Source organism: Stegostoma tigrinum, chromosome 23 (genome assembly GCF_030684315.1).
Source record: "Stegostoma tigrinum isolate sSteTig4 chromosome 23, sSteTig4.hap1, whole genome shotgun sequence".
NCBI lineage: Eukaryota > Metazoa > Chordata > Chondrichthyes > Orectolobiformes > Stegostomatidae > Stegostoma > Stegostoma tigrinum.
Genome location: NC_081376.1, coordinates 28,845,316 through 28,866,378, shown reverse-complemented (window position 1 = coordinate 28,866,378; position 21,063 = coordinate 28,845,316). Strand labels below are relative to the sequence as shown.

Here is a 21,063-nt window from a genome sequence, read left to right as displayed (position 1 = left end):
CCACAATTTCTCTGAGTGAAATAAAATGCCTTGTTTAGCAGTGATCCAGTGACAACCATCTTACACATAGGAAGCTCTTCCTGCAATAACAACAATGTACTAGCCCAGGTGATGTAACCCATTCCATATGCGCATTCACATTGCAAATATACAAACATACATATACATACATTCAAGAAATTTACTGCACAAAAATATGACAATAATATTGGCTTCTCATTAGAACGGTACATTACAAATAAGTTTTGTTGTAATAATAAGAGAAATCAATGTAAATATATTTTCCTTCAAGTTACTTGTTAAGTATAGTAGCAACATTAGAGTACACTTAGGCTCCTACACAGCAGCTATTTCTGGTTAATGACTACTTTCATATCAAATTAAGTTTCTCAGAAAACTGAAAACCCCAAGACATTATGTGGCCACTGTCCAAGAAGGCTACATCTGCTGACCATAATCTTGTGATGCAAGAAATCAAATCCTTGCCCATTAATTTTGAAATGTATGCAAGCATATTTTTTTAAAAAAGCTAATAAAATAGTACCTAAACTTCATTCTCAGTACCCTTTTCTTGTGATCAATTAAAAATACTTCAATAATCCAGCATAACCAGTGCAATACAGTCTTGCAGTAGAGGTATGTCATAAACATTGCCAGAAACCTGAGTCTTAATCTATGTGTGGTTTATAATTAGAATCTAAGAGCTTCAACCATCCTGGGCTTGTAGAGTTAGTGGAGATAAGGAAAAGTATAACATTGGTTAGGTGGGACAATGTACGTGTTTTGTGCATGACCTGACCAAATCAATGTAGAGGTCTGGTAAAAATAAGTATGTGATTTGTGATCGTAAGGGGCACATAAAAATAGGATTGACTTTTTTAATGTAGGAAAGTTGAACAGTATCAAGATTTCAAAATAGAATTAAAAACAAACTTTATCCATGTAGCATCCTGGTAGAACACCATAAAAGTTTCAAACAATGAGTAACTCAGTCTGCAGATCAGGGTTCTCAAGGTTCAGCCTCTCGTGTGTGCTAGTTTAGCTTATTTCAGCCAGACAAGCAGTAGGGAGGCTCCAACTAATGTTAATGTCCTTGGCCTGGCAGAAGAGCCAAAGGATCGAGAGGTTCAGGTTCAAGTCCCACCTGCTCCAGAGGTGTGCAAGAACATCTCTGAACAGGTAGGTTAGAAAAAAAGGTGAAATTTTTTTAAACATCAGAAGAACTAAAGGAGGATTAAACATTATAGATAAATAGTGATGGATAAATTTTGAATGGGGAAGGATTGAGATTGTCAGTGACATCCCCATCCATAATGGAGATTCCATTAAAAGGGCACAGATAAGGAATTGTGGGGAGATCTGTTGGCTACTTTGGACAAATAAAAACCAAACATGAATCACTGCCATCAGGAAAAAAAGTTTAAAAAAAGGTATTCTATCATAAATATAAGGGTAGCTCAATAAAATGCTCATTCTCCAAATCTAAGGACACAAGAACCAGGAGCAGGAGTGGATTATACAGACTGCATTCGTGTGGATCATGTCTGATCTTCTGCACCAATTTAACTTAGCCACCCATTCCTCTTTGATTTCCCCAGACATCAAAAACCTGTCCACTTCTGCCTCAAATACATTTAACAATGGAGCAGTTTCTGGTATAGAGTAATCCAAAGATTCACAACATCTGAGTGAAGAAATTTCTGCTCATAACAGTCCTAAATGAATGACCATTTAACCGGAGACCCTTATGCTCATGATTCCTTAGTGGAGGAACCAACTTCTGTGTATACCATATCAAGCTCCGTCACAGGACCACATGCAATAGGAGCAGGAGTAAGACACTGAGCCCCTGGAGTCTGCTCCACCGTTTGTCTCTATCATGGGCCTGACCTTAAACCTCAAAGTCATTTCCGTTATGATTCCCTTTTCCATGATGCCTTCAATATCTAGAAATCTGCTGATATCAGTCTTCAACATATTCGATGACTTGAACCCCTACATATCTCTGGTGTGGAGAATTTAAAACATTCATTATCCCGAGTGAAGGAATTCCTCCTCACCTCAGTCCTAAATTGCCTACTCCTATTCTGAGATTGCATCCCCTGGTTCTAGACCCAGAACCTTTTAAGTTTTTTTTTCTAACCTCCAACCTCCAACTTCTCAGTTTAGGGAAATCCTTTTATCACTTCGATCCTAGAATAGGTTTTTTTCTGTTGTGATAAATGTGAGGGAGGATTGTAGAACCTTCAAAAACCCAGAGACCGTCCTTTAGATAACAGCACCCTTTTATGGTCAATTGTATATATTGTTATAAACTGTATCCATTCTTTCTAACTTTTCCTTCCATAACTAATTTCTAATGTTCATTTTTAAAATTTATCGTAAAAGACTGTACATTGTGTATTCTGTACAAGGCTCGCGACTCAATCCAGCACCTCCCCCCACTCACCCCATGGGGTCAGCAGGAATCAGTACAGATCGTGACTGGCCACTGATTGGTCACCTCCCATGCTGCAGAAGGCCAGCCCAAAGCTAAGAGAGAGTTTAACCCTATGACCTGGCTACAGTTGCAAAAACAGCCAATGAGAAAAGTTACGATTTGCCAGTTGGGGGGTGGAGAAGAAACGTGGGCAGGGAGTTGTAAAAATCCTGTTAACAGCTGGAGCTTGAATAGTGAGGTCTGAGAAAGGACTGCTCCCAGATAGGAGCCACACTCAGTAGGGAACCACAGGAACGCTCCTTGAAACAAAGAACAGATAACTGTGACTGGAGCAGTAAAGTTCAAACTGAGAGACTGTTTTCATGGAGGTCTTGTGTCATAAGTGTCTGACTGGTAGGGTACCATGAGGAGACTGCCCAGGAAAAGGAACCAACTCAACTCAGTTTCAAACATTTCAGCTCTTTCCACGTCAAACTGTTGTAGAGCTGCTCAGAGGTCAGGACTGCTAACCTGAGATTCAAATACTCAGAGTCCAGCCATGCGGACTATCACCTTTCTCTTTTCTATCTTTAACCTAATATCAAACCTCCACTCCTAACCTTTTGTCTCATCTGTCAGGTCTAAGTGCTGGCTTGGGGAAAAAGGGATATTTTGGGGTGAACAGTACAGGTAGTTAGTGCTTTTAAGAGTTTGTATCACTGCCATTCCTAGAATGTTGTAAAGTATTTTTCATTAGGAATAGTTATTCTTGTTTTGCGTAATACAAATGATGTCAGATGTCCTCGTGCTAAGTCCAGCTTGGGGCAGTAAATTGATGAATAGATCACTGGCAGAAGTCATTGCGGTAACTTCACAAATCCTTCATTACATGTTATGACCTGCGATTCTCCACTTTATGTTTATCCACATGGGCAATTCAGCATCTGTGACAATATGTATATATTGAATTAAACTGGCTTAGATACGGGTTGATTCTACAATGTGCCGCATACTGTTTAGTTTGTCCTGCAACCATGACACATTTGACATGAGTGGTATTATGCCTGTACTTAGGCAAACCATTCAGGTTGAATAAGTTTCCAACATGCGAGTTGAGAAATTGTGAGGATTTTGTGCAGATAAATAGACTTAAAAATCCAGCCTTGGTGGAAAGGCTGTTTGTACACACGTGTGGACTGACCTTCAAAAGATGGCTGCATTAACAACTGGGAAACTGGGAGCGTCAAGCCGTGATTGACAGGGCTCTGTGTGCATGCGCAACAGCTCAGCATGCTTTTCACTGCTAATAATATCCCATTTGTTTCTGATAATCCACTGTTAAGTCAGGCAGCGCAGGTGAAAGGTCAAGGGTGATATTGTGACTGAAAAAAAGCCCAGAAGTATATGAAACACACAGAATTGCTTGCCCCAGCTAAAGCAAAAGACACGCTGCTGTCAGACATTTTGTATAAGAATTTTGGGGAACTGGTCATGGCTTTGAGAAATGATCCAGCCATCATAATTTTGGAGAAATTCACATTGTAGCATGATGGGATAGATTTGTCTGCAGTTTAAAATATGAAGACATTCCCAATATATTGCAGACATTTCTAAAAGAGTTTGCAGCACAGCATTCTCCATGATTGTGACATATTCGGCATCAAAGTTAACATCTGTCAGTATCTGCTGAAGCTGAATAGGCTGAAAACCACAACAAAGACAGCTACAAAGTCCTGCTGCTGATGACTGGGTCAATATTGGTTGCAGAAATGCCTGCTTGTGAATGCAGAGTGCCACAGCTACAAGAAGGCGGCTCATCTCACCACAGCAGCTCGAGAGGAGGTACATGGAGAAAACACTGACAGAAGAAAATGGCAGCCACTGCAAATGGAGTCAAAGGCAGTGGGTCAACAAGAGTTCAATTGAGATCCGTACCATAAAAAGCATAAGGATGTCCAATAAGTTCACAGGGCATCATAGTCCAAGTAATTCTGGACGGAACCTCAGTGGACGTGGGGATTGACAGAGGGACATCAGCCATCACAATTCCTGAGTTTGTATATCATCCAGAATTGCTGCATCAGGTGGAGAAATCATGCGCAGGATTACAGAGAAGAGAAAATTCCCACAACGGGAAAGTTTGATGGTTCCAGTCACTTTCAAATAGCAATGGGCAAAGTGATCTATTATTGCAGCAAAGGGTCAAAAACCAGCCTTGTTAAGAAGGATTGAGGTAAAAACAATAAAGTTAAACTGAAACAAAAATTTTCACATAATAACACTGACAACACAAGAAATTCTATACTCGGATGTATAGTGAAACTGCACGCCACCATCGCAACCCCACCCAAAAATCAAGGATGTGGGTTCAGAGGAATGACAGACTAGTTGACTGTAGATGCCATTCAGTGCCCTATGCTCTAAGAGATAAAATACAGCCAACTGTGAAAAGGCCGGAGACAGAAAACACTATCATAGAAGTTGAACAGATGGTGATATTATGAGAGGCAATGTAAGATTATGCGGCATTATAAAGTATCTGTAAATTATGCACAAGAATGTAATCTATTCATTCTATTTCCCTATTTGCCAAAACAATTTGCTGAATATTGAGTATCTGTTCACTGTATTGTTAGAAGGGTAGATTGACCACAAGTTCTTCTAGTTACCAGAGCTCATAACAGGGCATCCCATTTGTGAAATTTGGTGCAAATCATGCGTTGCAAAACTAGCATGTCAATAGTTCTGTAATGTTTATCTCCACTGAGCCTATGATCACAAATTGACTTCAGTGCAGCCTGTGGCTTTTGGAATAATTAGGAATTAACCATGCACAATGTCTCGGTGCCTATTTTTTGGGCTCACTTACATTTGCTAGTGTCTAATGAGATACATCTCTAGTGACCTCAGCTGGAAGGCTGCTGAGCTTCTGCTGTGATATCAAGCTTATGTGCATTGGATGAACACGAGCATGTCTGGGTTTCGAGGGCTTGGCTGTAGACTGCAGCATCTTGACGAGGGCTGAAGCAACCTTTTGCTTTGTGGTGGCACTAGCAAGCAACCGGACAGAAAGGGTGGCAAGGCAGTAAGCAAGACGAGATAACTGGGTCTGCACTTCATCCCTGTTTGGGTTTGTGAGAGAACAGAGTGTACAAATTGTGCTGCCTTGGAAGACCATTTTAAGAGTGGGCCCAGAGCCAATTATTTCTGAATTTCTTTGACAATTCCCTGTGAACTACAGCTAGGACACTTTCTGTTTCATGGGTAATAACTACACTCAAGGAGGAACACAGCAGCTGAGATATCTGCTGTTTGTGACCTACATCAACGATTTGGTGGAAAACATAGCTGGCCTAATTAGCAACATTGTAGACAATCCAAAGATCAGTGGAATAGCAGACAATGAGGAGGATTGTCAGAGGATATAGATCAGTTGGGGTCATCGGCAGAAAAGTGCCAATGGAGTTTAATCCAAACAAATGTGAGGTGATGCATTTGGAAGGTCAAGTACAGGTGGAAATTATATAGTGAATGGCAGAACCCTTCAGGGGTGCTGATGTGCAGAGGGATCTGGGTGCGCAGGTACACAGGTCACTGAAGGTGGCAGCGCAGGTAGACAGGGTAGAAAAAATGGCCAATGGCATGCTTGCCTTCATTGGAAGGGGCATTGAGTATAAGGGTAGGCAAGTTATGCTGCAGATTTATAGAACTATAGTTTGGCCACATTTGGAACACTGGTGACCAGAACTGTACACACACTACCAGAAGGATGTGGGATGCTTTAGAGAGGGTACAGAAAAGGTTTACCTGGATGTTGCGTGAAATGGGGGATTTTAGCTATGAAGAAAGGTTGGATAGACGAGGTTTGTTTTCACTGAAATGCAGGAGGTCGAGGGACGACTTGATAGAAGTTTATAAGATTGTGACTGGCATGGGTAAAATGGAAGGTATGAGCCCTTTTCCTAGGGTTGTGGGGGGAGATGAATTATGAGGGCTCACAGGTTCAAGATGCGATGGAAATGGGAGGGAAATTTTTCACGCAAAGGGTGGTGAGTGCCTGAAACATGCTGCCAGAGGATGTGGTGGAAGCAGACACAATAGCAGCATTTAAGAAACACCTGGATGAACACATGAATAGCAAAGGAATAGAGGGATATGGATCTTGTTAGTGGAGACGGTTTTTAATATGGGAGGGCAAAATATGTTGGCTCAGGCTTGGATGGCCAAAGGGCCTGTCTCCGTGCTATATTGCTCTTTGTTCTAAATTTAAAGCACTGCCTTCACAATCCAACCCTGTCTGTTCTGGGAGGGATAATCTCAAGGCCTTTGTGCCTAGAGTTAAATATGAACACGTGTGATATCATGTGTGTGAAGATGATACAGGAAGGACAAAGTCAAAAGAATTTGGTTAATCATCAAGTGAGATGGTGAAAAATCAGATTATGTAGAAAAAGGCTGCCTGAAGACTAATCTGTTTTCCAAGGCTATGTCAGAAGCTAATTTGTTAAAATTCCAAGTGTTGGAGGCTGCAGATTTGTACGAATGATCAAGCATTAGCTTTTTAGTGGATGCTATGTATCTGGACTTTCAAAAGGCTTTTGACAAGGTTCCACACAAGAGATTAATAAGCAAAATTAAAGCTTATGGTAAAAGAGGTAATGTATTGAAGTGGTTAGAGAACTGGTTGGCAGACAGAAAGCAGAGAGTTGGAATAAACAGGTCCTTTTCAGAGTGGCAGCCAGTGAAGAGTGGGATACTGCAGGCTTTAGAGCTGGGACCCCAGCTGTTCACAAATATGCATTAACAATTTGGATGAAGGACAAGAGTACAATGTCTCCAAATTTGCAGGTAACACTAAGCTGGGTGGCGGGGTGTGCTGTGAGGAGGATGATAAGAGGCTGCTGGGTGACTTGGACAGACTGGCTGAATGGGCAAATACTTGGCAAATGCAATATAATGTGAATAACTGTGAAGTTATCCATGTTGGTGGTAGAATTATCTCAAAGGTGGCAGTTTAGCAAAAGGTAAGGTGCAATGAAATGTGGGTGTCATGGTGGAACAGTTGCTGAAGGTTTAGCACACAGGCCTTCACAGCGAGAGGATTTGAGTACAGGAGTAGAGATATCTTGCTGCAGTTGTAAAGGGCCTTGGTGAGGCCACACCTTGTGTACCATGTACAGTTTTGGTCTCCTAGTCTGAGGAAGGACATTCTTGCTTTTGAGGGAGTCCAGCACAGGTTCACCAGACTGATTCCCGGGATGACAGGACTGAGAGACAAAGAAACACTGGATCGACTGGGCTTGTACTCACTGCAATTTAGAAGAAGAATTGGGGCTGGGGGAGCAGAATCCCCTAGAAACATATAAAATCCTGATGGGGTTGGACAGGCCAGATGCGGGAAGAATGTTCCTGATGTGGGGAAGTCAAGACCGAGGGGTCACAGTCTAAGAATAAGGGCACAGCCATTCAGGACTGAGATGAAGAAGAATTTCTTCACTCAGAGAGTTGTGGACTTGTGAAATTCTCGACCACAGAAAGCTGTTGAGGTGAATTTGTTGGATATATCCAAGTGGAAGCAGGATGTGACCCTTTCGGCTAAAGGGATCAAGGAGTAGGGAGAGTAAGCAGGAGTGGGATACTGAAATTACATGTTCAATCATGATCATATTGAATGGTAATGCATTAAAGGACTGAATGGCCTACTCATGCATTTATTTTCTATGTATTATGTTTTACACACCAGCATTGCAATGTATCAGAGATAATGCGAACTGCAGATGCTGGAGAATCCAAGATAATAAAGTGTGAAGCTGGATGAACACAGCAGGCCAAGCAGCATCTCAGGAGCACAAAAGCTGATGTTTCAGGCCTAGACCCTTCATCAGAGAGGGGGATGGGGAGAGGGAACTGGAATAAATAGGGAGAGAGGGGGAGGCGGACCGAAGATGGAGAGAAAAGAAGATAGGTGAAGATTACTAGAGAGTTGCAGTGGGAGAGAGATTCCCTGAGGTTGGTCTCCCTGCGGACCAACCTCAGGGAATCTCTCTCCCACTGCAACTCTCTAGTAATCTCCACCTATCTTCTTTTCTCTCCATCTTCGGTCCGCCTCCCCCTCTCTCCCCATTTATTCCAGAACCCTCACCCCATCCCCCTCTCTGATGAAGGGTCTAGGCCCGAAACGTCAGGTCTTGTGCTCCTGAAATGCTGCTTGGCCTGCTGTGTTCATCCAGCTTCGCACTTTATTATCTAGCATTGCAATGTTGATGTTTTTATAAATTCTTAGATGGCAATATCCTGTGCCACACTGTGCAGTAGAGAAAGGAGCAATTTTAATGTTGAGTTGAGTACTGGTCCCTTACTAATGCATAGGGGAGATCCAAAATAATCCTCCTTGATCCACACTACAAATGTTTTGGAAATATTGAATGTATTAGATAATAAAGTACATTATGAACAATAAAATATCTATGTGATTAAATGTGTATTGATGGAGATTGATAAACCAGCAGAGTACAAAGGTCACAACTTATTAGTAGATTTTAAATGAAATTGGACTACATTATTTTTGTACAAGGAAGCATACATTCTAATATCTAAACAAAAAAGAAAGAATAAATGGATGCTGGAAATCCGACACAAAAAGATAAATTGCTGGCAGTCTGAAGAAGGGTCATTAGATTCAAACTTTGACTTGACTTTCTCTCTCCATTGATGTTACCAGACATGCTGAGGTTCTCCAGCTATTTGTTTTGTTACATGCTAAAATGTCTCAAGAAATGCTTGAACAATTTCTTTGAAGGTCTCTTCTATCAGCGCTAGTTGAACATTTAATCACCAGCTACATATTACAATAATAGGGTAACTTCTAATGCCGTCTTATACACCACATACAAGCTTTGATTCAAAGTTTGTATTTAAGCACATATAATACTACAATTGCATGAATAATTTCCATTTTCTGTCTTAATCCTTTTCTCTGTAAAGCTATTATTCAACAACAGGTCAAACACAAATAAGCTAAGTGATCAAATAATTTAAATAACTTCTTTTAACACTGTTTTTCTTGCTCAGGTGGTGTGTATGCTAGAAACAATGGGTTTGTTAATTTTGAAACCCTCTCTAAATCTTGTTGCACCTTTGCCCAGAAATAACATGAACACATGCATGAGTAGAAAGCAGGTATGGATCATGAATGCTGCGATCTTCCTTCTGTTCCAATGCAATTGCAATGCCACAATTTATCACGACAAGGTCAGGTGACAACTAAGTAGAAAAGATCTGAAGTGTTCTATCATGTAAGGGACAGATAGTGCATAAAATTTACAGCGACTGTGTTATAAAGTGAAAAAAATCCACACTGTTACAAAATATTATAGAGAAAAAGACGACCATTTGGCCTGTCATGTTTGCAGCAGCTCACCGAATATGTAATTGACTTAGTGCCATTTTTCCCATAATCCTGCACATAACTTCTTTCAAGTAACTATCTAATTCCTTTTAGAATGCCTTGATTAAACCTGCCTCCACCAAAATCTCAGCACTGCATTCCAGGCCCTAGCGACTAGCTGCAAGAAATTGTTTTTCTAATGTTGCTTTTGCTTCTTTTACCAATTACCTTAAATGTAAGCCTTCGTTCTTGATCCTTTAACAGCAGGAACATTTTCTCTCAATCTATTCTCATTAGACCCCTCAAGACTTTGACTAACTCTATCAAACATCCCATCAGCTTTCTTTTCTCCATGAAAAACATTCCCAACTGCTCCAATCAATTTTCATGACTGAAGTCTCTCAACTCTGGAAGCATTTTTGTGTCTCTTTTCTGAATTCTCTCCAATGTCTTCACATTCTTCCTAAAGTGCAGTTCCCATAAATTGGATGTAATACTGCAGCTGGAGCCAAAACAGTGCATTGTACAAGTTTTACACAAGTTTAACAAGTAAAGTGGGGTTCAGCAGGGCACGACGCTGGAGCACCTACTGTTTGTGACATGCATTAACGATTTAGATTTTAATGCAGAGGGTATAAAGAACAAGTTTGCAGATGACATGACAAGTGGCACGGTGCTAAATACTGAGTAAGACGGCCATAAACTGCAGGAGAATACCAATGGACTGGTCAGGTGGGTGGAGCAGTGGCAAATAGAATTAAATCTGGAAATGTGTGAGGTAATATAGTTGAAGAGGTCTAACAAGGCAAAGGATTACACACTGAATGGCAGGAACCTGGAAAGTACTGAAGATCAAAGGGATATTGCTGTTCATTTCCACATATCCTTGAAGGTAGCAGAGCAGTTGGACATGTTTAAAAAGCATATGGAATACTTAGATAACACAGCCTGGAGCTGGAGGAACACAGCAGGCCAGGCTGCAGCAGAGGAAGGGGAAAGCTGACGTTTTGGGATGGAATACTTACCTATATTAGTATGGAATACAGAGTAAGGAAGCTGAGCTGGAACTGTAAAAAGTGCTGGTCAGGGCACAGCTGGAGTGCTGCATGCAGTTCTATTCACCACAGAATAGGATGGATGTGAGTGTACTAGAGAGGTTGCAAAGGAGTTTCACCAGGAGAGGCAATGACCTAGTGGTATTATTGCAGGACTGTTAATCCGGAAACTCAGGTGATGTTCTGGGAATCTGGGTTTGAATCCTGCCAAGGCAGATGGTGGAATTTGAACTCAATAAATATCTGGAGTTAAGAATCTAATGATGACTGTGAATCCACTGCCAACTGCTGGAAAAAGAAAACCCACTTGGCTCACTAACGCCCTCTTGGGAAAGAAAACTGCCATTTCTGGCCTACACGTGACTCCAGGCCCACAGCAATGTTGCGGACTCATAACTGCCCTCCAAACAATTAGGGATGGGCAATATATGCTGGCATAGCCAGCAATGCCCTCATGCTGTGAATAAATGAAGAGAAAAGGAATAAAGAACCAGGATGCTGTCTGGGCAGCAGACTCTTAGCTATGAGGAAAGGCAGGACAGACTGCGGTTGTTTTCTTTCAAGCAGCAAAGTTTGCAGAAGGGCTTGACAGAGTAGAATCCATACAGTGTGGAAACAGGACCTTTGACCCAACAAGTCCACACCAACCCTCAGAGAATCCCACTCAAAACTCATCCCCCATAACACACATCCCTGAACACTACAGGCAATTTAGCATGGCCAAACCACCTAGCCTGCAGATCTCTAGACTGTGGGAGGAAACGGGCACACCCGGAGGAAACCCACACAGACACGGGGAGAATGGGCAAACTCCACACAGGCAGTTGCCCGAGGCTGGAATTGAACCCAGGTCCCCAGTGCTGTGAGGCAACAGTGCTAACCACTGAGCCACCATGTCACCCTAAAGTGTGGTGAATGATTAGGGACTGAGCACTGGAAACAGATTCAACATGCGACTTTGCCTTGGATTCCATGGCTCCCATTTTCTTGACCTGTCTGCCATAGACACCATGTCAAAAACCTTGCTAAAGTCTTGCAGGAAAGGAAGGGCCTTTGGAATACCTGGAAGCTGATGATGAAGAAGACCTCCACGCTGGGCCAAGACTGACACACCAGGAAAACATCACACTGGGCCACTGGAGGTCAGCTCATCACTGGGCCAGGAGAAGCCTTCCACCAAAGTCACTAAAAGTAGGCAAGCTGATTCTTAATAATAACTATAATAACTGGAAACATTTAAAAAAGAAAAGCAAGTAAAAGCGGATTGCGCAGACGAGCTCTGGGTTCCTGGGCTAAGGAGCCCACAAACTGTGGTGCTGCTTCACTGCCATCTTAAATACGGCAATTGTAGGAATAGCAATTGAAGGAAATTTTAATCACCCCCTGTTGTAGGGAGAAATATCAAACAGGAGTCTTGAATTCTGTGTATTCAACAATACAAGCAATGTTTACTTACAGCTCTTCTACCACACATGTAGGAGAGGTCAGAGACTGCTCCCAATCAGGTTTTCATGTGGGGCCCAATGCCCTCTTAATTACAATTCAGATTGGAGGAGAGGTCAATGGCACTTTAACTTTCCCCAGCTGAATACAACATTTTTATACCTATCATGTTACAGCAATTACATGCAACATTGATGTCATTGCTAGCCACATCCCCCTAATCTACACATCCAATTCAGTGAAGGCACAATCAGTGATGAAAAGCTCTACTGACAATCCTAGGTCGTCCCATAATCTTATGATGTTTACCAGTTATCTCCATCATTTGTCTTTGAGATCCTACAATGTTTTTGACAGTTACACTCCTTCCCAGACATTTGATAGCAATAAACTGGATGCTTACTTATTACTAAGAACTCTCCTGTGCTAACTTTAGTATGCCAGATTAGGAAGGATATTAATTTCTACCAGTTGTTATAAAGTCTTTAAAATAAACTCTTCTGTAAACAATTCTGTGAAGCACCCGACAAATTGAAAATAACCCCTCTCTCGCTTCAGCCTGAGAGATCAAACAGTCCTTCTGACTTGCAACTGCAGCTAATAGCCTCTGCTATTTGCATGCTGTAAGTTTAGACTAAAGATTCATTTTTTAAAAAAATCTTCACTGTTTTCTGCTCTAAAAACTTTCCACTACTAATTTTCTTTTTTTAAGATAAGGTATCTATTCAAATCCCACAAGTAAGGGGGAAGTTCAAACAATTTACAACTTTCCCAAGTCATTAAACAAAACTTGTTACGATTCCACAAATTACGAAGTCATAATCACATCTTCACTCAATATTTTGTATTTCGTATCCACTCTTCTCTCGAACTCTGGACATAAGAATTTGTACAAATTATCTACATCTTCATTTGAGGTTTAATTGTTTATCTCTTTCTAGTTCTGACCTTTTTACAATCTTCCTCTGCTCTCCTCCTGTGCCAATGGTCTTTTAGAGGTTGCGATTGCACCATTTATTACTTTATCTTTCTTAATAATGCACTAAGCCTCTTTACTGGCTACAAACATTTGCTCAATGAATGCAACTAACCTTATCACATTTATTATTTGCATTTTTAATTCTGCAGTTAACTAACAAGTTCAGAATACTGTTGAATCAGACTTTTCCTTCTACTTTTTAACTAAGTAACAAACGTGGGACTGTGGCTAAACTAGACTTTCAAAACTGCCCCTTATTAAAATGCATATATATTTAGAACGGCTTATTTACAGAATTACGATTAACTTCCCTAATGTTTCTTCCTACGGGGAATCTTATCCAGAGAGTCAAAGCAGCAGATCAGGAACAGAGAAACCAGGTGGATACAGTACACTAAGGACAGATTCAGACCCAGTGCTATACAGCATACCTGCAGGCACAGCGTATGGTCAGTGATCAGGACGCAGCCCAACGAGCTGTGGATGAGCTGACCAAGAAATGCATAAAATTAAGGTTGCACTCAGAGTCCTGGACCAGGCAGGCAAAGCCAATACAGCTCATACTGTGGACCATCTAAAATATCAGCGCAAGACTGAGAACTGAAAGTCCCATCTTCCCACGCAACAAGCACTTGCAAGCCGTGTCCTGGGGAATCCAACATTTTGCCTATATTATTGGCCTGCGTCTCCTACCATTCTGAAGGAGCACACCCCCATTCAACTTTTGCTGGAAAGCAGGATTAATGCTGGTACCCTCTGATGAAGGGCCTAGGCCCGAAATGCCAGCTTTTGTGCCCCTGAGATGCTGCTTGGCTTGCTGTGTTCATCCAGCCTCACATTTTATTATCTTGGAATTCTCCAGCATCTGCAGTTCCCATTATCTCTCTCCACACTTTGTTATCTTGGATTCTCCAGCATCTGCAGTTCCCATTATCATTAATGCTGGTACAGTCAGCCAAAACTATACAGCATACTGGACCCTAATGTTACAGGGTCACAACATTGCAGTCAAATGTACCAAAGTGTCCACCTTCCTACCTGATAATTTGCACTATGGGAGGAAAACCTCATGGAGGGACTAGTAGAGGCAACAAATGTCCCCAAGGAACCATTTGTGTCAAAACAAAGTGGGGGACGATGCAAGGGAACTTGTACTGCAGAAGAGAGACCGGTTCTAGAAGAATATTCATAGACATATTGTCCACAGTGGGTGGAGAACCACCGAGGCAAACCCCTAATAGATGCAGTGCTGAGCATCCCAACAAAATGAGTGCTCAGGCTGCTGGACTAGCATGGTCAACATGGTCACACATGCTGAAAAATCCCTCTACACCACCCACCAGCAGACAGACATTCAGACAGCATGTATGCCTGCAACAGTTTAGCTGACTTCCTGCCACTGTAGGAAGCTAGATGTTTTGTCTTTGCAGACAGGAAGTCATTACCTTCGACACTCATGCTCAAATTTATTCTGCAAAGTGCGCAAAACAGTGAATACGCATCATTAATGTTAGAGGCCACCAACTAACTTCCACAACTGGGAGCACAAGGACAGATCAATTGGCTAAGGAGGGTGTCCATGAAGGAGAGCCATGAAAGCCCCCCATTCCAGAACAAATAGATACTGTCACTGTGAACCAAACCAAGGCCAAAACCTGGTACAGGCTCAGAGCAGCAATACTGAGTTAGAGCAGGTAGAATCCCTGCCTCAAATAGCAATTGGTAGGTCAAGTTATGAACTATGGATGGACTTGTTCTCAATGATGGATGGTTCATAGAAGTGGTCTATGGCTAATATCAAGGGATATATGAATGACACAATGTCCAGGATCATCAAGAGACAAAGGCCACAACTGACAGAATTAAGGGATTGTGGGGTGGGCAGAAATGGGAAAAGATATAAAACATTATGTCAAGAATTTTATCATCTGAACCCAGAACAATCCAGGAGAATTAAGGCAGCAGGGCTGTGGACTGACATGGAGTCCATCCTTTGGTTCCAATAGCACCAAGGCAGTTTGGGCACCACCATGCTGATTCTGATGCCAATGTTGACATGGAAGGAAGCTCAGCAAGTTTCCACATTCCCAGTTTAACTATTGTGATAGAAACCAGGATAGAGAAAGGAGTACCAGGATGTTAAAGATCTGAAGAGTGGGGAAAACAACCTTGGGATGCAGGTAAGTGCTTTTGTAGCACTGCAAGTGGATGAGGAGGAGCATGAGTGTTTCCTTCCCTTATAACCCCAAGCTTATAAAATTGTCTTTTGTTCAGAACTGCCTTCCCTTCATCAGACTAGCATAAATATAAAGACATTGTGGTACTCCTGGGGTACATGACCACCCTCCCAAGGTCAGACATTGGGTCCCACCCAAGGCTGGATCTCCACAAAATAAAGGTTCAGAAACTCCTCCTGGAGTGGAAGAACTGAAGCCCCCTTCGGTCCTCCTTGCTTGCATCAGAGTTAAGCTGCAGTTTCCTTCTAGCTGGTCTCTGTTTGATTGGATTGACAAGTTTGTCAATCCAACCAAAAGAAAATCCACACAGAGTGTGAGGAATCCTGAATCTTTGGAAATTCTTTCTGCCAATGCAATCTGTCCACCTCAAGTTCAGAGCCTTGCTTTCCAAAAGCTTATGCATCCTAGGAATTCAGAAGGATGTGTATTATGATTAAGAAAATTACATTCACGGATGAACTCAAGACATTAGTTAAGAATTTAATGCTAGGTTACTTGGGGAATTCACAGTAATTAAAAGTTAACGTCATAAAGCCATCAATTCTACAGGAAGCGTAACCCACTGAGTTAAAAATAAAATGAAATGACATGGAGGTTGAAAATGTGAATTCCCCAAATTAAACAGCAATATTATTTTGAACATTTCAGTTCCTTCAGAGCAACATAAGTATTTTTTAGTGGCTAGTTTTTGTTACCCAATCACCAGCCTACACTCTGCCGGCAGGTTAAGAATGAAAATGCACAGTGCAAAACAGCCATGACTACTGGGCATAGACCTGAACGACATGCTTCCTGCAGTCACAATGCAGCTATTTGTTGATGGTGTGGAATCCTTTTCAATGATAAAGTTGGCACATGGGAAGTAAGCAAGGAAATGTGCATGCTGTCAATGACACTTTGTACCCTTGGGAAGTCTGTCACATGGGTAAAGCCTAATGTTTATGTTGTCACAGGATTGAAATGAATGACAAGGTTTTACCAATATCTCTTCTTTGTTCTTGCAGCAATGGAAGATGCGACAAGGATTCCCAGTTTCAAAAGGCGTATTTTGTAAAAACTTTCTATATAAATATATTGGAGTAATAACTGAACCAGAATAACATGCAACAAATCAAAATGGAAACAGCTATGTTTCATTGCACTAAGGAAAGGTTAAGAAATATGGATGATTTGAACAGTACTGCATGGCAGGAACAGGTGACAGGCAGATAAAGTAGCAAATGTGACTTACACAGTGACATCGAGCACAGATCATAGAGTAACAGGGCTGGATCTTATGGCACCTTCCCTGGGTATGAGCAACAGATTTGCAGGTGGCAGCACCTATAAAATGCCATAACTTCTATGCCTGCTGCCTACCACCTGCGCCAGCAGAGGGGTAGGGTTTTGGGAGGCTAGCCTGTCCGTGGCTAATTGATCCCCTTCCGTATTGAATTAACGGGCACTTGAGGGCTCATCTCTGCTGTTAGGATTTTCCTTGTGGCAGAGACCCATGCCAAATAGCCAGTCCTGCAGCTTTCACTATGTGGGGTAATGGCAGGGAATGAGGCGGGGTTTCCTTAACTGTGACACTGAGTCCACTGAGGTGCTGCTCCCAGGCTTCCCCGTCACCCTTTCCAGTTCCTCTCCAAACAAAACCTCTGACCTTGGTCCACACATCACCTTTTCCTCCCTCAACAGGGTCTATCAGTCTAGCCCCAGCAATAACCCCACACTTATTTGGCTCCAACACCCCACTCTGGCTCCATGGGGAATGGATGCTGTTCCAGGAGTGGCCACTATTCCCATTGGCACTGCTGGGACGGGGGTGCTATCAGTTGTCTGACAGTTCAACAGCTCTGACAGATAGGACCTACTGCCTAGATGGTGATGAAAGTCTCACCTTAAACTCTGGAATGAGTCCATCACCAACCTTTTCGCCAGGGGATGTTAGGAGCCTGGCACCACATAACCTCTAGCCCAGAAAACTATGTAATGATTACAATGAAGAAGATCATTTAGCTCATTACGTCCTTGCTAGCTTTCTGTAAGAGCAACTCAAATAATCCAATGTTTCCATCCTCTCCTCACAACCTTGCAAACTATTTCTCCTCAGAAAATTATCTAATTCCCTTTGAAAATCATGACAATCTCTCTCTACCATGCTCTCAGGCAGTGACTTCCAGATTCTATCAACTCACTATGCTGCTTTACTTCCTGCTGCCTTTAATTTTCTTTCTAATTACCTGACAACAGCAAAATGGCTCTGAATCTCAAATCTTCCACCAGTGGCAACAGTTTCTCTCTATCTGCTTTGTCCAGACGCCTAATGATTTTGAATACAAATCAATACTCTGTTATCATATAATATGGCATGAAAAGATGTCTGAAAACTAGATATTTTCCTTATCAACTTATTCAGAGAGGTTCATACACACCTCTGGAGTTGGGGTGGGTGGGCGGTGGGGGTGGGGTTGAACACAGGCCTTCTGGCAGAGGTAAGGAGGGAAGTCTTCTCCCTTCAAAATACCCACTTCTCATTCCAAACGGACAAGATTTTTCCGTTCATAAATCTGGCTCATGGACATCATTCACAGCCCAGTTATGGGTTAGGGTGGTATCACTGAGCCAGTTCTCTAATTGCAAACATCTCAACTGCACATGTACCCAGGTAGCTTTAAATCAAGCTGTTTTTCCATATGCCAATATTTTCCTAAGATGCTGATCTATACATCCTAAAACCCTAAAGTACTATGCACCATATTTACTTCTACATTAACAGACTTTAAGGAAAATCCAAAAAAGATGGCCAAGTTAACATATGCTACTAATTCCTAGTGGAGAATGCGATGTAAACATGAACTAAGTGGAACTTTGAATCTTAGATATCTATGATCTATCAGGTAGTTTTTGTATGGGGAATAAAGAGAACAATAGACAATAGGTGGAGTAGGCCATTCGGCCCTTCGAGCCAGCACCACCATTCAGTATGATCATGGCTGATCATCCACAATCAGTATCCTCTTCCTGCCTTATCCCCATAACCCTTGATTTCACTATCTTTAAGAGCTCTATCTATCTCTTTCCTGAAACTATCCAGAGACTTGGCCTCTACTGCCTTCTGGGGCAGAGAATTCCATATATACTCATCTCTTTCCCATACAATCCAGTCTTGGACGAATGCCATCTATTGATTTCAGAGAGATTTACCAGACCCACTGGGACCTTCATGAAAGCATAGGCATTATTCTGTCCAGTTGAATATCTGTTTCAACAGTCTATCTATTAAGTCAATCTGAAAGTAGAAGAAATAAGGCTAACATGGTTGTATAATAATCAAGACAAGGTTACATTTTAAAACAGAAAGGTGTTGTGACCTCGAAGGCCCACAATAAAAGAACATTCCATGACATGGAACCACATCAGTTAAAGAGGTTTTATTAGTGACCTCAAGTTATTTGTCAAATTAGAAGAATTTCTTCTGATTTGAAATTAGCCTGAATGAGAGAAGATACCATGAACTGAGCCTTAATTATTTTGTTTGTGTTACTGGACTATTTGCTAGAGTGTGCTTGAGGATCTCCATAAACTGTGGAATAGTATGAGGTAAATTTATAGTTGTGAGCTAGAGGCAAGTTTTCTTTTATGTAAAGATCCGTATCTTTTCACTTTTCAGTATTTTTGATTGTGGATTGAAATGGAAAGTAGCTGTTTTAAAAACTAAGGATTGTTGAAGCATTTTTTATTGCACTTTTCAAAAGCAAGTAACCTGACACTTGTTGTAAATGTTGTTTACACAGTCATTTGTGCTAGCACTGGGGGAAGGTCGAGTTACAGATAAACTGGAGTCTGATGCATGGAGAATTGACTGGTAACAAATAACTGACTGATCTGTGGACTAGTGTCTAGTTATCAATGATAAAGGGCTCCTGCCTGCTAATAATGATGTGATTGGCTCCCAGGTAACTGAACAGCTTGGAGGTGTGAATGTTTGGGCTGTTGGAGGAGAAGGATCTGTGTTTGCTTTAATGTAAAAAGAATCTCAATCCTGAAGAAAGCATTCCTCCTTGGCAGATGATGTAACCTGTGGTTTTTCAACAAGTTTGTCAGAGACATTATAAGTGTGAACCAGCTGTCCGTGCCCCTTGTAGACCAGCAAAAGTACTTGGTGAAGGAAGAACAAAGAGTAGCACGTCTCTCAACCAAAAGGGATCATCTCAGCAAACCATGTGGACAGACTCCATTAAATTGCCTTTCTGGTCTTTCTTTCTGTGCATAATACCCATGTTTCATTTCTGTCTGTGCCTGTACGTGTGCTTAGAGGGGTTTACAAGGGGTTAGAGTATTAACTTACTAACTTATATATGTATGTATATACATTGGCAGTTCACACTTGTTTATCTGTATAATCTATTTATTTGTAATAAATAGTAATTCTTTGTTAAATTCAGAAACCTGGCCTGTGCTTTCTGCCAATCTGGGTCTAATAGGCAGGGACATTGGGAAAATGTGTGTACTTTTTAAAACTTCTACGATGATTCCAAGATTAGTAGTTTCTTCAACAAGCATTTTCCAGCACCCTACACTAGTGAGGCAATATCACTAAGAAACATGATAATCGAATGTTCAAAAATATTGATAAGGACATGTACTTAAGTACTTACTTTTAAGGGCTTTTTCATAATTTTGTGAAGCAATATACATTTTAGGATATGTATCCATTATGATATAATTAAAATTTGTTTAATTTAATGCAGTTTAATGTAAAAAAGTTTTCTTTAAGCAAAAGACACTGAGTCCTGTTCAAACTGCTTATTTTTAAAAATCAAACAGAATAATCTTGAAAATAATTTGAAAATAACAAATCTCTGATCCCACCAGTTTCTAAGGATTGAATTTGCTGTGGATCTGAGATACAAAAATTGGGTGTTGCAGCCCCATTATACCCTCTTTTATGGGTATGCAAAGATAGGAGAATGCAGCCAGCATTCTATGTTAACAGTAAAGCTCAACAGCTAGGACCATATAATCCTCTTTTGTTCCTTTTTTTGCAGGAGGATTATTGGTCTGGAAATCTGGAAAACTGCCCCCCCTTCTGTGAACATTGTCATCACTTTAACCCAGAGAAAAACAGAAAGAAATGAGGCCTCGGAATGTCTCTTGTAAGTATTGTGCATGGTTGTGAAATGTGCAAAATAATTTATTTTAAAATGCTACAGGCTTTAAGTGTAGCAGCAATCTTCTCAACAGAACCATGGACAGAGCCTTTGGTATTATCTCAATTTTCATCAGAAATTAGTTGACATGTCACCAAAATCACGCTGTTACTCCTTCAACAAGTACACAAACTGCCTCCCTCAATGAAGAAACTTGTGGTAGGTGCTATTTTAAGGCAAGTCACTACAAATATAGGTTTTCCTAACTATTAAAGGCAGAACTTTATGACATTTAGAAGTCAGGAGCAAATAAATAAATTCCACAGTTACAAAAAACATTTGATACTCTTTCTTCTAAATCTATCAAATAGTCTCTTAAAATATAACATAATTCATAATTTTAAAAGT

The 21,063-nt window shown here is 41.2% G+C and overlaps 1 protein-coding gene across 2 annotated transcripts in view; it reads right to left on the bottom strand.

Annotated features, from left to right (window-relative positions):
- abat (4-aminobutyrate aminotransferase) overlaps positions 1-21,063 on the bottom strand; it is a 163,042-nt gene that overhangs the window by 93,741 nt on the left and 48,238 nt on the right. The gene's annotated exons all lie outside the window — the stretch shown is intronic.